This window comes from Pleurodeles waltl, chromosome 6 (assembly GCF_031143425.1).
Source record: "Pleurodeles waltl isolate 20211129_DDA chromosome 6, aPleWal1.hap1.20221129, whole genome shotgun sequence".
Lineage (NCBI taxonomy): Eukaryota > Metazoa > Chordata > Amphibia > Caudata > Salamandridae > Pleurodeles > Pleurodeles waltl.
This window is the reverse complement of record NC_090445.1, coordinates 1133274495-1133290251: the sequence shown is the minus strand read 5'-3', so window position 1 is coordinate 1133290251 and position 15757 is coordinate 1133274495.

The window sequence follows — 15757 nt, the reverse complement described above, 5'->3', positions numbered from 1 at the left end:
TCTATCAAGAGCCGACGATCTGAAGTACTTTGAGGATACACTAGGATTACGTTAATGGCCAAATTACCCATTGGCTCCTGATTTGCAAAATTGGTTGTTTGGAGATAATGGGAGTGATAAGGTGGCTAAATTCAGTTGCCGCTACAGCCAGTCCAGCATATACTAGCCAGGCATCCCCTTGTTGATCTGCAAGGATTAATCCACCACAAACAACTAATAAACCAGACAAACTTTAGCCAGAAGGGCAGGCCTTTTTCAGCGCAGCAACATAGTATCAGGGCCAGACTAGGAACCCAAAGCAGCCCGGGCAAATTTTATCAGACCAGCCGAAATAGTGTGCATCGCAAGCAAGCCCGACCACTACAATGAGGCTTAGGGTTCTCCACACCCAAGAAAATGTGGGGAAAAATGGCACAAATGGTGCATTCTACAACACATTTTTCATCATATTTTCAATTGTACTTGTTTTTATAGTACAGGGTACAGCAATCTTTATTGGGGCTCTTCGATAATTCCCTCACCATTACCCTCTAACAGTGTCTCTCATCTCTCCAAAGCACCTCTCTCACATGTATTTCATTTGTTTTATAGTGCCTCTCTTACCAGCGTAGGGTGTTGGAGCACTTTACGTCACACACACATAAAGAGACAATGAATATTTTTATTAATTTCTTTATTGCCACTTTATTCAGTAGACATACACAGAGGAGCAATGCAAGGCACTGAAACATAAACAGCATGATGGAATGAATAACAATGATTGCAGCCGATTCCTCAGCAAATTCTGAACAGGATCCAAGAGTCTAATTATATTGCTGGCGATAGTAATACCATGGGATAGTAGGGTCTTAGTACATCTAAGTAAACATAGGATAAGCCAATAAAGGAAATACAGAGCAATATAATGCAACATAACAATAATGCAACACTCCTGCAACAAATGACTGTCTGGTTAAGTCAGCAAGGCAAAGATGTCATACCCCTGCAGAGATCCCAAGGGGAGGGGTATGGGGTGTTCCTGAGTGCGAGATGCCAACTCCAATTATGGAGCAGAGCCTAGGAGACCTGTCAGAGATTGGGGGTACGTATCCAGTCGGGATCTGGAGTTGTGCACATATCAAGAGTGGTTGGAACATGCATGGTTTTGTCCTCTTGTGGCACCATTCATCTGCAGGTGGATGTATTTTATTAAGCAATTGAAGGACATATCCATACCATGTCGTAGCAGAGGTTGTGCCACCACAGAATCTACAGTCCTGAGCCAAGGGCTCAGCTTCAGCTAAAACCCATTTCTTGGTCACCCAGAGCCAACAAATTATCGTAGGGATGTGAGGTGCTTTCCACTGCATATCAATCAAGTGTCTGTATAGAACAATCACTAAATCGGCAAAGTTAAAACAGTGTTATGTTTTGTGCGTAGTAAAATGTCTTGGAGGCAGAGAAGCAGGGTCTGAGGGATCTGGACCTCCACAAATGAGGATATCAGTTCCACTACTTGGGTCCAGGCATGCAGTAGTAGTGGGGCATTCCCAGACCACATGTATGAAAGTTGCGCGTTCCAGAGTGCATCTGCGGCATCCAGGGCAAGTCCTAAGAAATTTGGTGTAAGATAAGTCTGGTGCACATAATTTAATTGTGTATATTTCAGAATTGTGTTTCAGGAGACTCGTCATACTTGCTCAAGGACCGTGGTCCATTGTTGAGGCGTATGTACCATAGAAAGGGAGTCATCTCAATGTTTCGTGCTCCGAAGTGGATCGCCACCCTTGCTATGATGTAGTGCTGCATAGAGGGTCGATATAGCTCTGCGACCCATACCATGGGTCAATATACATTGGAGTCCTAAGTGTATTGTAGGTTCTGATGTCCCCTGGGACCAAATATCAGCAATACCTATACGGATGGCAGAGTAAGAAAGAAAGAGGCCTACCCCAATGCCATATTGAGCCTGTCGGTCCTGGAATGAATGTAAGATGCCCTCTCTATGCAGTTCACCTATATGGGTCAATTTAGCATCTCTCAATGGGGCTGGGTCATGAGAGTCCAGTAGCCTACTCAGGACTTGTAGGCTTCTGAGGGGTAGCAGAGGTTCGTATGGATGCGGTGTGCCCCTAACGTGTATGTAGCGAGTCCATGTAAGCTTGGCTGCGCGAAAGAGCATCTCCGGTATACAACCCGGTTTTTCTGGTGAGAAAAGCCACTCTAGGATACCCATGTTGCTCAGGTTAACCCGAATCAGATTGCCTTCTACTGACCCTGCACCTGACAACCACCACATGGGCCACTGGAGCTGCACTGCTGCAAAGTACAGCTCCAGATCCGGAACTCCTAGACCATCCTCTAAGGTAGGGCATTGGAGGATCAATAAGGAAGCTCTCTTTTGCACCGGTCCCCACACCAGGGCTGATATCAAACTATGTAGGGTGTGGAAGAAGGATTTAGGCGGAAGCACTGATAAGGTAATGAAAGAATACAATAAGCACGGAGGGACCAACATTTTAGTTTTTGATGCCCTGCCCATAGGTAATAAGGGAAGTCGTATCCAGAATTGCATGGACTGACCTATAGAGGTTAGTGCTTTTACACGATTGCCATCTTGCAGATCTCTAAGTGTGTGGCAAACAGTTACCCCAAGATACCAGAAGGTATCAAAGGTCCAGGGTAGGCAGCCACCATCAAGGAAACCGTTTTTATCATGCTCAACCCTCTGCAGTGGAAATATACATAATGTGCCCCAGTTTATCCCAAGGCCAGTTAAATCTCCAAATTGTGCAAGGAAAATGTATAGGGGTGGTAATGTAGAAGCGTGTTCTAGTACAAAGATGAGGACATTGTCCGCATAGAGGGAGTCAGCATGCCAGAAAGGTCCTACTTTAATGACCAATTCTGGCCTTTTCAAGCGTAATATAGTGGCCAAGGGCTCCATGGCCAATGCAAACAATACCAGTGATATGGGACAGCCTTGGGGGGTGCCTTGTTCTATGATAAAGGAGTGCGTGAGACAGTGGCTGGTTTGGATACGCACACTCGGGCAGTGTATAGGAGTTTGATCCACCTCTTAAAATTAGGACCCACCCCAAAGGCTTGTAGAACTTGAAGCAAATAGGTCCAGATAAGAGTATTGAACGCCTTTATGAAGTCTAAAGAGACAGCTACCGAAAGGACAGTTTCTATGGCTAGGGAATCAATAATATGACACTGGCGCCTGATAGTGAAATGTATGGCCCTGCCGGGACAAAGTCATTTTGATCAGAGTGGATAAAGGTACCTTAAATCGGGAGCAATCTATTAGCACGGATTTTACTGAAGATCTTATAGTTAATGTTAAGCATTGACAACAGCCTGTAGGAGATTACCTCCATGGGATCTCTACCAGACTTTGGTAGTAAATGATTAGGGCTTCACAGAGTAAGTCAGGGAGTATGCGATGCTTGTGTACCTCAGTATAGACCTCAAGAAGGTGAGAAGCAAGGGCATCCTTCAATGCCTAATAGTATTCGACCGGGAACCTGTCTGCACCTGGCGCTTTGCCCCTTGCCATCTGTTGTATTGCTAATGCAATTTCCTCTGTCTGGAGGGGCAGTTCCAGTTCCTGTTGCTGCAGTAGGGATATGGTAGGGAGCAATCTTGTCTGCAAGTAATCCTGTATTTGAGTTAGAGGGGGTTCTCCTGCAGAGGAGTATAACTGTTCATAATACTTGGTGAAGACCTCATGTCTGTCTGAGTGTTCCTGACAACTTCTGAATGATCACGTATGGCCCCTATCAGGGTCTTGGGAACTTCTGTTTGCAGTAACCATGCTAATATGCACCCAGGTTGATCACCTCAGCATGTTGCCAGCCCACAAAGGCTCTATAGCCTACATTTTCCAACAAATGGAGCTCGTCCCAGTATGGGCAATGCAAGGCTGCCAACTGCAGACGCGCCGAAGGATGTGCGACCACTTCAAACTCCAATGAATAAAGGTGCGCTTCCATCTCCAGCACACTTCCAGTGAGAGTGGATTGGGTGCCCCACATTTTGCAAATACAGAACTTCCACATGACAACCTTCATAGCCTACCATTCCGCTCCCTGGTGGACCCATTACCTGCGTTCTCTGCAAAATAAGTGGATAAATGTGTGGCTGACGTAGTCCGGTAGGCTGTATCCTGCAAGGCCTCAGCGCGCAAACACCAGGAGGAGATAGCTGTCATGGCCTACCCCACTGAAATGTCACTTTAAGCGGATTAACGGTCTGAAAGAGTTCTGCTAAGATATTCAGAGTTACTTATTAATGGCCAGCATTCAGAATGTCTAGTCGTGTGTGTACCTGGTGATCCTTGTGTAGTAGGAATACCCCTGTTCCCTTGGGTGACCCATCCACCAAATATCATGTAGATCCAAGATCCTAGCCCAATGTTGGAAGTGAATTGTGGCATGAATATCAACTGTGCCCAGTAGTGTGGTAAATGAATGGTCCCAGTCCGTATCTTGGATACAGTTAAAATTGCCTCCCCACATTCCTGGACCTTGTGGTGTTAATAGCATGGTAAGTGTCAGAGAGTCCAAGAAAGCAGCCTGAGTGGTATTGGGGGCATATATATAGATACTAAATAAATAAAAGGGTAACCATCTAAGGTGCCTTCCACCACTACATATCGGTCTTCAGTGTCCGCCAAGACCCTACACTTTACAAACAGGACTTCAGGGGCAACCCAGATAAGAACCCCTCGGGCATAGGCTGAGTAGCCTGTGCTATAGACCTGCCTACTCCAGTGTCTGCCAACTTTATCTAACTCACCTTTACTAAGGTGAGTTTCGTGAAGACATGCAAAATGAATACGTCGACGTCTAGGGTACGCATAGTTCTTATGTTTTTGGGACCAGTGTGGCTATACCCCTAATGTTCCATGTAGGTGTACTGTAGGTGGCAGCCATAGATGTAATCTCCAGGTATTGGCGTGCATTATCCCTAAATCTCGACGACCTTCTCACAAACCCTAGCATAAACAGTAAACCACCAGACACAGGCCCTCATTCTAAGTCTGGCGGGCGGCGGAGGCCGCCCTCCAGACTTCCCCCCTCCAAAGTACCGCTCCGCGGTCCAGAGACCGCGGAGGGTATTCCAAGTTTTCCCCTGGACTGGCGGGCGGCCGCCAAAAGGCCGCCCGCCAGCCCAGGGGAAAACGACCTTCCCACCATGAAGCCGGCTCGTAATCGAGCCGGCGGCTTGGGAAGGTGCGACTGGTGCTACTGCACCCGTCGCGTATTTCACTGTCTGCTACGCAGACAGTGAAATACTAGCGGGGCCCTCTTACGGGGGCCCCTGCAGTGCCCATGCCATTGGCATGGGCACTGCAGGGGCCCCCAGGGGCCCCACGACAATCCTTACCGCCATCCTGTTCCTGGCGGGCGAGCCGCCAGGAACAGGATGGCGGTAAGGATTGTCAGAATCCCCTCGGCGGCGCAGCGAGCTGCGCCGCCTTGGAGGATTCTTAGGGGCAGTGGAAAACCGGCGGGAGATCGCCGGTTTTCCCTTTCTGACCGCGGCCAAAGCGGCGTGGTCAGAATGCCCAAGGGAGCACAGCCGGCCTGTCGGCGGTGCTCCCGCCCCCGTTGGCCCTGGCGGTTCTCTACCGCCAGGGTCATAATGAGGCCCACAGTGTTATATGAAACCATTAAACAAACATAGTGAACAACTCCCATTCCCCAGACCTGAGTGCAGAATGGCATGATGCCACCACTTATAAAACTGATTAACTGGTATGTCACAAGTGCCTGTGTAGTATTCAAGTCCCTTCTGAATCATTCAGTGGTTGGGCTGGGCCATGTAAAGAGTAGAAGTGGACCCAGTATAAGCCCAAGCAAAATGGCAAGGTCAAACAACCAGGCCCTTGGCCCTTGCATCTCTGACCTCCAAAGTAGAGTACACTTTGTACAATTAGGGCCTCCTTTGCGCACATTTGTTCATCTTCTGGAGGGAAAATGTCCTCATAGGTCGTCTGTAGAGTGTGGTGTGACCTGCGGCCCCGGGTGGGACAGAGCGCTAGAGGAAAGCGAGCCACCAGTGTACAAGCCGGAGTCCAGTGCCTGCTCAGAGCGTTGCAATGAAAAGGAATTAGTGCTGCAAAGAGATGCCTTCATGACCGCCTGCACCTGTGCTGTCACCACTTGATCTTTAGTCGGTTTTGACTTAAGCAACTTCTTTTTGAGATTCATTATCTTGGGTGTTAGCCAAATCGCGGCCTCTGGGTCCTCCGTCGCTTCTACCGCCAAATTCTTGGCATGTAACCAAGTCCAAACGTCTTCTGGAGAGTGGAATATATGGCTCTTATCACCGTAAATTACACAGAACTTTGCTGGAAACATCAGGTTCACTTCACGGAGATGTGTAGGAATTCCGTTGGTGTTGTACTGCCATAGTGAAGTTGGGATGGGCCGTGATCGTACTGTTTTCATTTTGCAAGGGTCCTTTGGTTCTGAACCTTTATAAAAGTAAGTCCCGGTCTCGATAGATGAGCAAACGGGCTATTATTGGTTGCAGTGGAGTGCCAGGCGGTGGATGTCGCCCATGGTGCGGTGTGCTTGTTTGATGGAAAATAACTTAGATATCTGACTTTCTAGTACTGTCTCACTGAGGAAATTTTCAAGAAATAGTTCCAAGATAGGACCTTCAACCCATGCCGGAAAGCCTAGAAAGCAAACATTGTTATGCCTTGAGCGCACCTCTGTGTCTTCTGCTCTGCGGTGCGGTGTGGCAATCTCGGCCTCGACCTGTTTCAGGAGATCTTGTAGGTCCTGCATTTGTGTCCAGGATAGCCTGTAGGACCTTATCAAATTGCACCGAATGTGCTTGGAGAGTTATCTCAAGAAGATGAAGGCTATCAAGTGTTTCATTCAGAGGATTGGAGGGTGCCGGAACATTGCTTGGGCCTCCAGCCAGAGACTTCAGGGATCTATTCTTCCCCATCATGTTCGGGGGCTGCAGGACAGCAAAAGGAGGCCAGAGGAAGTTTGAGACGGCAGGCACCGTACATGTGGAGGAGTCAAAGTGCATCCACATCAGCCTTATGGCAGGGTTTTCAGGGTTGAGGCACTTGCATGATTCAATACCTGTAGTCCATCAGTGCCATTCACAAGGTGTTACATGGGGCAACAGTTTGTGCAGTGTTGTTTTCCATCTTTATGAGGAGCATGAATTAATGCCTGCCGCCAATGCACAAGCCTCTGTCACTCCTCACAAAAGAGGCCTTTATGGCACAATGTTGGGCACCCCTCCACAATAGGCAATAAGGCAGTAATTCAGCACAAAACACAAGTTTGTGGGGAGGGACCCGGGCTTTTGTTGCCTGCTAGGCATACAATTGTATGGTAGGGGCTCCTCACTCCTTCATACAGTCCAGTTAGGGGCCCAAACGTAGGCCTAGTATTTCATTCAGCAAATCCTCCCACGACTCTAGGCAAAGTTCTTTTTCCAAAAGAAATAAGTAGGCATACCTATTGTCCAAATATACAGTGTTATTTCAGCAGTGGTAACAGATGCCTGGATGCCTGCCAGGATGCGTTGTTGTCAGTTGCTGGTGCAGCAATGTCTCCTCACCCACACCACCAGGTCTGAGACGGCCGAGCTAGCACATCTCAGCTGCTCCGGATCCCCCTTTGCAGAAGAGCAGCCCAGTGAGAGCCACAGGCAGCCGTTTCCAGCAGCACTGCAGCTCCTCTTCTCCACGGCAAGTTCTCCAGTGTCACTATGGCCACGCTCAGCTGCCACAGTCAGGCTGTACCTCGGAATCAGGCCAGGTTGCCAATACCAGGAAGGATCTCTAGTGCCAGCTTCAAGGGCACGAAACAGCACCAGGTCCCTGGATCCGAGAATATGTGTGAGACACAGCTGCGTCAGGACAAGGGTGACCCTCTCCACTCTGCGGACCGTTCGCCATCCAGCCCTCCTGACTGTCTCCACTCACTGGAAGCCACCAACACAACAGATCTTGGTTTATGTGAGCGGTCAGGGGTGCTGTATCGTAAGGATGATGAATATTGGCTTTCAGAGGGTGGATGCCGCCAATGAATGTGGGATGAATGCAGGGCTCACACGGAGCTCCAGAGTTAGACGTCCAGCATGGTTACGATCTTGGCCATGCCCCCCCAGAGACAATGAGTCATACATGTGTAAATCAGTGTAGAGAAAATGTTACATAAGACAAAAGGGACTACAAGGAATAGGATTCACATGTCATCCATACTGGTAGGCATTAGTCTGGGGAAGAATAAATTTAGGATTCAGAACGTAACACAGTGGTTGAGTGTTGACTTTACTATTAACAATTTATTACTACCCAAACAAACCCTTTTTTAGCAAAATTAGGATAATCGAAGACTGTAAAAAAACATAACTTTCTAACCTGTACCATGCAGTTTGCATATAGCTCTTCAATGGCAGTTTATAGCTCACTGTGCTAGATCATGATTGTAACTCATTACCAGCACCATAACGAAAGGATCTCTGCAACAAAAGCTGTATCCCACTGAGGTATGCACATAAAATACTGTTCTGTCATCTGCATAGTACACGTTCTTTGCAGCAGGCATATTAACCCCCTGCACTACCTTAGATGAGTCAAAACTGTCACTTGATAAAACTCTGATCTCTCCAGCAGGTAAATTAATTACCAGAGTGATCTTTGAACTTTTATTGCTCCCTAGAAACTGTGGTATATACAGGGAATTCTGCAGTGCTTTTAAAACTTCTGCTCTGCTACAAAATCAGCCACCGAGTAACAATGGTGCTCATCCCCTTCAAGCCTCCCGGGAAACTCCCAATGCCCAGTACGGCCATTCTGGCCTTGCATAATACATAACTGGTGTAAAATGTGAGTTATTGGTTGAGAAGGGTGGAAGTCCTGCATAGTCAACCATCACAGTCCTTCTCCGAATGAACCACAAAAGTCACTATATTAACCTGTGCTTGACCCTCCAGTAGCTAGGCACACAAGCAGTCAGGTGTAAATTAGAGGCAATGTGTAAAGTTTGTATGCAGCACAAACAGTTGTACAGAGAAAACAAGACAAATCCCAAGTAAATTCATAAACTATGAAAGATATTACTAAATAAAATGAGACCAAAAAAAATTAACTCCAATCAGTAGAACCGAAGTAATGAATAGTTAACGTTTTTAGTGAAATCTAGCTCCTCCAAGATCAAAGCGTCAAATAGAGGGTACTTGGTTGCGGGAGACTGGGGCAAAGTCAAGAGTTAAGGCGTACTGCAATGGAGCGCTGTTCAGCTTACCTTCGGACCAGGAAAAGGTTCTGAGGAAAAGTTCCTGAGACGGTAAAGTTCAGTGGGACAAGGCAGCAGGCTGTCTCTGAGGAGGTGTTGTCGACACTGGGGAGCCACTGGGGAAAGCATTAGTAAAGCTGTCAACGAAGGTACGAAAAAGCTCAGACAGGGAAAAGCTGGATTTCCAGGCTGAGGAGGTTGTCGTTTTCAATGGGGAGTTGGTTGACATCGAGCTGGGTGAAGATTTTTACCTTCAGACATATACACATTTTTGGGAGTCGAAAATCTCCAGCAGGATGAAGCTGCAGGGTGTAGCCAGAGAAAAATGTAGCAAGCGCTACAGTGAAATCAGAACAACCGTAAATGCATCTTGGGCTGATCGGCTGGCAGGTAGGCCCTGGTATTCTGTCAGTTCACAGGGAAGTTTTTGTTGAAAAATGTCCCAATTCCCAGCTTTTGGAAAAGTACCACTAATACCATTAGCAAGGGTCTAGCTCCTGGAAGTCACAACTTGGGGAGTTAGGACTCACTCCAGCAGACGCCAACAGCATGGTTAAAGGCCTAATGAGATTGTTATGCCCCTGTAGCTCACACAGGAGGCCAGCCAACTTGCCCTTGAAGTCACTTCTGGTGGTCCTGGGTTCCGGGAGATGGTCTAAATCCAACTTTCATTCAAGCAGCAAGGCAGTCTTTCGAGCAGCAAGGCATTCCCTCTGTTAGCAGAGCAGCCCTTCTGGCAGTGAGGAGGTCCTTCTGAATACTTCCACAGGTCCAGGAGTGTGCTGGATAATTGATATAAGAGTACAACATACATATCTGGTGCCTGTCTTTGTTTGAGGGGGAACACCCTGTCCTCCCACCACATCTGGTTCCAGAAAGTTCTTCCCTTCCTCTTTCAAGGCTCCAAGAAGTTTGGGGTGACAAAAGACCAGTATCAGGTTCCTTTCTGTGTTGGAGGCAAGCCCTGTGAAATGTTGGTGGGTCAGGGAACAGCTCTGTCCCCAGCCATCCTGGCAGGATTGACTATCCTGCCCACTTTTTCCTTTTTGTGTCACTGTCACGAGGAATACACAATGCCCAACAGAGGAGCTATTCACAGTCATGTGACCCAGGATACTGGCATAGGCACAAAATTGTTAGTACAGTAAAACGCCAACTTTCTAAAAGTGTAATTTTCAGAACTGTGACTTAAAATCTGACTTTACCATTAAAGAGGATTTACACTACAATTTATTTGAGTCTAAACCTGGCATCCTGCTCCCAATCCAAAGTTAGCACTTATGAAATGTAATAAAGTAACTTAGGGGGTCATTCCAACCCTGGCGGTCGGTGATAAAGCGGCGGCCAACCCGCCAACTGGCAGGCGGTGCAAAAAATGGAATTCTGACCCTGGCGGAAACCGCCAACACAGACCGCCACTTTAACACTCCGACCGCCACGGCGGGACAAACAAACAGCGCGGCGGTCACCGCCAACAGACAGGCAGGAGACAATGTACCGCCCACCCTATCACAACCCACCAATCCGCCACCTTTTCCGGGGCGGGAGCCCCGCCGATAAAAACACGGCGGAAACAGACTACGAACGGGAAAACGCTCACTACTACACACTCCACGAGGAATCTGGACAGCATGGAACCAGAACTACACATCCTACCAGCTATTGTCTACCTGCTCCTCTACCAGGATCACGAACGCCGGCGCAGAATACAACGGTGAGTACTGCACCTACGACACAGGGGAGGGGGGAGGAGAAAATATTACGGGCACACACATACGCGACACACCCACCTTCACCCACAACTACCTACACATCAATGCAGAGCAACAACTCAGAGTGACACCCCCAAACCCCCCGGAAGAATGCCGAGACAAAATAAAATGATCATGAAATTCAAATATATTGTAAGGCTACGTAAAACTTTTTTTACAAACATGTATAACTATATACACATATGTAAATTGTCCTGTCCAAATTGGGTTTCAGTCATTGTACGTGGGCCGATGGGCAAAGCCCACACAGGAGACCCGAAGCCATTGGAGAGAACACTGCAGGGGCATCAGATAGAAAAACTACAGGCACCTCAGGGGGAAGGGAAGGGGAGGCACCTCAGCCACATGAGTCCACGACGCCAGATCCACGAGGGGCCTCCATGCCCACTGTGCCATCCTGGGGAGTGCAAAGCCACAGTCTCACAAGTCTCTACAGTGGGTGGCTTGCTCACTGTGCCAACCTGGGGAGTGCAAAGCCACAGTCTCTCAAGTGGATTACAGACTCCACTGGTACTGGAGGAGGCATGGTACCCACACTGTGTCGTGCAGCCCTGCCCGACACAGATCCGGGCCTGCCCCTTCTGCCAATGGGCCAGCGGTGCTTGAGACGGCGGTGCCCAGCAGAGCGGTGCTTGAGATGAAGGGCCCAGCGGAGCGGTGCTTGAGATGAATGGCCCTGTTCAGAGGTGCCTGTCTTGAAGGGCCCTGTTCAGCGGTGCCTGTCTTGAAGGGCCCTGTTCAGCGGTTCTTGAGACGGCGGTGCCCTGTTCAGCGGTGCTTGTCTTGAAGGGCCCTGTTCAGCGGTGCTTCTCTTGAAGGGGCCTGTTCAGCGGTTCTTGAGATGGCGGTGCCCTGTTCAGCGGTGCTTGTCTTGAAGGGCCCTGTTCAGCGGTGCTTGTCTTGAAGGGCCCTGTTCAGCGGTTCTTGAGACGGCGGTGCCCTGTTCAGCGGTGCTTGTATTGAAGGGCCCTGTTCAGCGGTGCTTGTCTTGAAGGGCCCTGTTCAGCGGTTCTTGAGATGGCAGTGCCCTGTTCAGCGGTGCCTGTCTTGAAGGGCCCTGTTCAGTGGTTCTTGAGACGGAGGTGCCCTGTTCAGCGGTGCTTGTCTTGAAGGGCCCTGTTCACCGGTTCTTGAGACGGCGGTGCCCTGTTCAGCGGTGCCTGTCTTGAAGGGCCCTGTTCAGCGGTTCTTGAGACGGCGGTGCCCTGTTCAGTGGGTCTTGTCTTGAAGGGCCCTGTTCAGCGGTGCTTGTCTTGAAGGGCCCAGTTCAGCGGTTCTTGAGACGGCGGTGCCCTGTTTAGCGGTGCTTGTCTTGAAGGGCCCTGTTCAGCGGTGCTTGTCTTGAAGGGCCCTGTTCAGCGGTTCTTGACACGGCGGTGCCCTGTTCAGCGGTGCCTGTCTTGAAGGGCCCTGTTCAGCGGTTCTTGACATGTGTCTCCAGGGCACCATATCCGGCCAATATATGGAGTTCACTCGCCATCCGACTTCTCGCTTCCGGGGCCCTCCTGTGCTGGAGTCCCGGGCCCGTGGGTGTCTTCCTTCACACCCGGAATGGGGCTCGTGGGGCCCTCCTGGGCAGCTCGCCTGCTGCCGGACGTGTCAGCCGTGCTGCCCTTGCCATCCTTCCGTGGTTCCCTGTGGCCCTTGCCTCCCTTTGTAGATGTGCCAGGTGGCACCCCACATCCTGACGGTGCCAGGGTAGTGCCTTTGGAGGCTGCCATCTCTGGCCTCTCGCGCCGTGCCTTGCCTTTCTTGGTTTTCTTCCCAGGGGGTGGGCTGGCTGTCCCTTTACTGCTGGCCGATGTTGCTGCCCTTGAAGGTGGTGTACTCCAATATCCCTGTACTATGGACCTTGTAGGTCCAGGGGTTGTGGTGGCTGAGATGCTGATTGGACTCTTATGAGATGGAGGGGGTGGGTCAGGTGATGGAAAGAGGTTAATTTTGGACAGGAAAAACTTTTTAGGAGCAGTGGGAAGGGTAGGTGCAGTGGGTATGGGAGTGGAGGAAGAGGATGTGGTTGTAGGAGAGTCAAGTGTGGTGTCTTTGGGTGCCGGTGCTTGTGACGGAGGCTGTCGTGAGGTGGATGGCTGTTGGGTGGGTGGCTGCCTGCGTTTGTGTGGTTTGGAAGAGGGGGTGACAGACACACTGGGAGAGGACACAGGGGACGTGTAAATGGCAGTGGGGGTGGTGACTGCACGTGTGCAGAGTGTTCTGGTGGGTGTGCTGGTGATGGACGTAGTGGCTGATGATGTTGTGCATGCAAGTGTGAGTGGAGACGTCACAGGGAGGGAGGAGGGAGACGAGGAGGAGGGGGACACAGAGGAGGCAGTGGCTGTTGGTATGTCTGCATGTGGCTGTTGCTTGCGTGAATGCTTGTGTGATGTGTGGTGCTTATGTCTGGATGAGCTGCCCTTGGGTGTTGAGGTGTGTGCAGGCTGGTCTGTAGGTGTGTCTGGGATAGGCAGAGGAACAGGGGAGTGGGAATGGGTGGAGGAAGTTGGAGGAGGGAGGCAGGAGACAGGGACAATGGCTGCCGTCAGTGCTGAGGCCAGAGCGTTGAACGATCGCTGATGGGCAGCCTGACCCGAATGAATGCCCTCCAGGTATGCATTGCTCCGGTGCACCTCCCTTTCTACACCCTGGATGGCATTCAAAAGGGTAGACTGCCCAACAATGAGCGTCCTTAGGAGGTCAATGACCTCCTCACTGAGGGCAGCAGGGGTAACTGGGGCAGGGCCTGAGGTGCCTGGGGCGAAGGAGATGCCCGCCTTCGTGTGCGAGCGGGCACGGGGCGATCGCAGAGGGGCTGCTGGGAGGGCGGAGCTGGTGCACTGGGTGGCGGCTGTACCTGTTGTTGCGGTGGGCACGGATGTTGCTGCCACCACAAGGGAGCTCCCTTCCGAGGACGTGTCTGTGTCGCTGATGTCTCCACGTGTCCCCGTTGTGGAGCTCCCCTCGCCCTCCGTCTCACTGGTGAACTCCGAGTCGGTTGCATGGCTCTCCAGGGCCATGTGAGATGCAGCTCCCTCGTGCTCCGATGCCACTTCTCCTCCGCCTGATGATGCTAATGCACACATGAACAGGAAGAGCAGCAAAAAAGGGGGGGGGGAGAAATGAAGACATGTTGAGTGCATTCATTGGCAACACAGTTGGCGGAGAGGACAGACACAGAAGCCCCCTGCACTACGCCGCGCACTTGGGGTACACTACTCAATCATTGGGACTTGGCCTACAAGCCTATGGACGACTACTGCACACATAGGTGACACAGGGCCATGGATAGCTGTACTTGGCACCCTACAGAGGTGGGGGGCGGGGCACAGGGCCATGCCTTACGGAGGGCCTAGCCTACAGAAATCGCCCTGGCCTAGGGATACCCACAGCCCTCCTCCCCCACCCAGGCGCCTCCACTGCGCGCAAAGTCAGCAGAATGTGTTTGTACTCACCCTCTTGTGTCTGCTGTGATGTCCTCACGCGCCCATTCAAATCGGGGTAGGCCACCGCCAGGATCCGGGACATCAGGGGGGTCAATTGACGACTGGCACCCCTCCTACGTTGGGAGGCCATCCCCAGCAGAGCCTCCGCGGTCTTCCTGCTCCCGCGGCGGATGTCCTCCCCCCTCTTGCGGCAGTGGGTGCCCCGTCTGTTGTGGACCCCCAGGGCCCGGACGTCCTTGGCGATGGCACGCCAAATGTCGATTTTCTGGTGGGCGCTGACCTACGTGACATGTACAGGGAGAGAAGAATAATCATCACCTTCTGCATGCTCGATGTGAGTGGCCCCCCATCCCCACCCTTGCCATGTGGCACATGCTCTCATCCGTCGTTTGATGCATGCCTCAATCGCTCCCCTCCCCACCATCTTTCATCCACCCGACTCAACACAGGCATTGCCCCCAAAGCATGCTCCCAGTGTACTTACCTGTTGGTCTGGAGGACCGTAGAGTAGCGCATACTGGGGGAGGACCCCATCCACGAGTTTCTCCAATTCTTCAGAAGTGAAGGCAGGGGCCCTTTCCCCAGTTGCAGCAGCCATTGTATCTTCCAGACCGAGGTCACAGCAGCACTTGCAGTATAGGTCCTCTCCTGTGGATGATCAGGTCTCGAGTGATTAAGCAGATAGAAAATGGCGGTCACATCCGCGGCGGTGCGTACCGCAGCGGTGCGTACCGCGACCACCATCGCACTTTGTCATTGGCTCCTGAAACGCATAGGGTTCAATGTTAACCAATTCACAGGTCAGGCAGCCGCCATTTCAAGGGCCCACATGGCTTAATTTCTACTGCGTCACACATGCCTAGGCCTTGCTTCGACACTCATACAAGCCATTCAATGCATATAGAATTGTGTACTGTGCAAGCTGTGGGAACTTACCTGTGGGTTGATTGACTCTGTGCTCGCTATTGTCCTTCCTAGGCACCGTCCGCTGGGACTTGCGAGGAGATGGAGGAATGTTCCCGTGTACAGACCGCTGGTGGACCTGTCGACAATGGAGGAACGACATGTCATTCTGACATACAGGCTTGGCCGAGCCACTGTACATGAACTGTGTGCCCAGCTGGAGGCAGACCTGATGTCACCCATCCGCCAACCCACAGGGATCCCCCCTCTAGTGCAGGTGCTGTCAGTACTCCATTTCTTAGCAAGTGGGTCATTTCAAACAACAGTGGCCATTTCATCAGGGATGTCTCAGCCTATGTTTTCCAAGGTGTTGTCCAGAGTG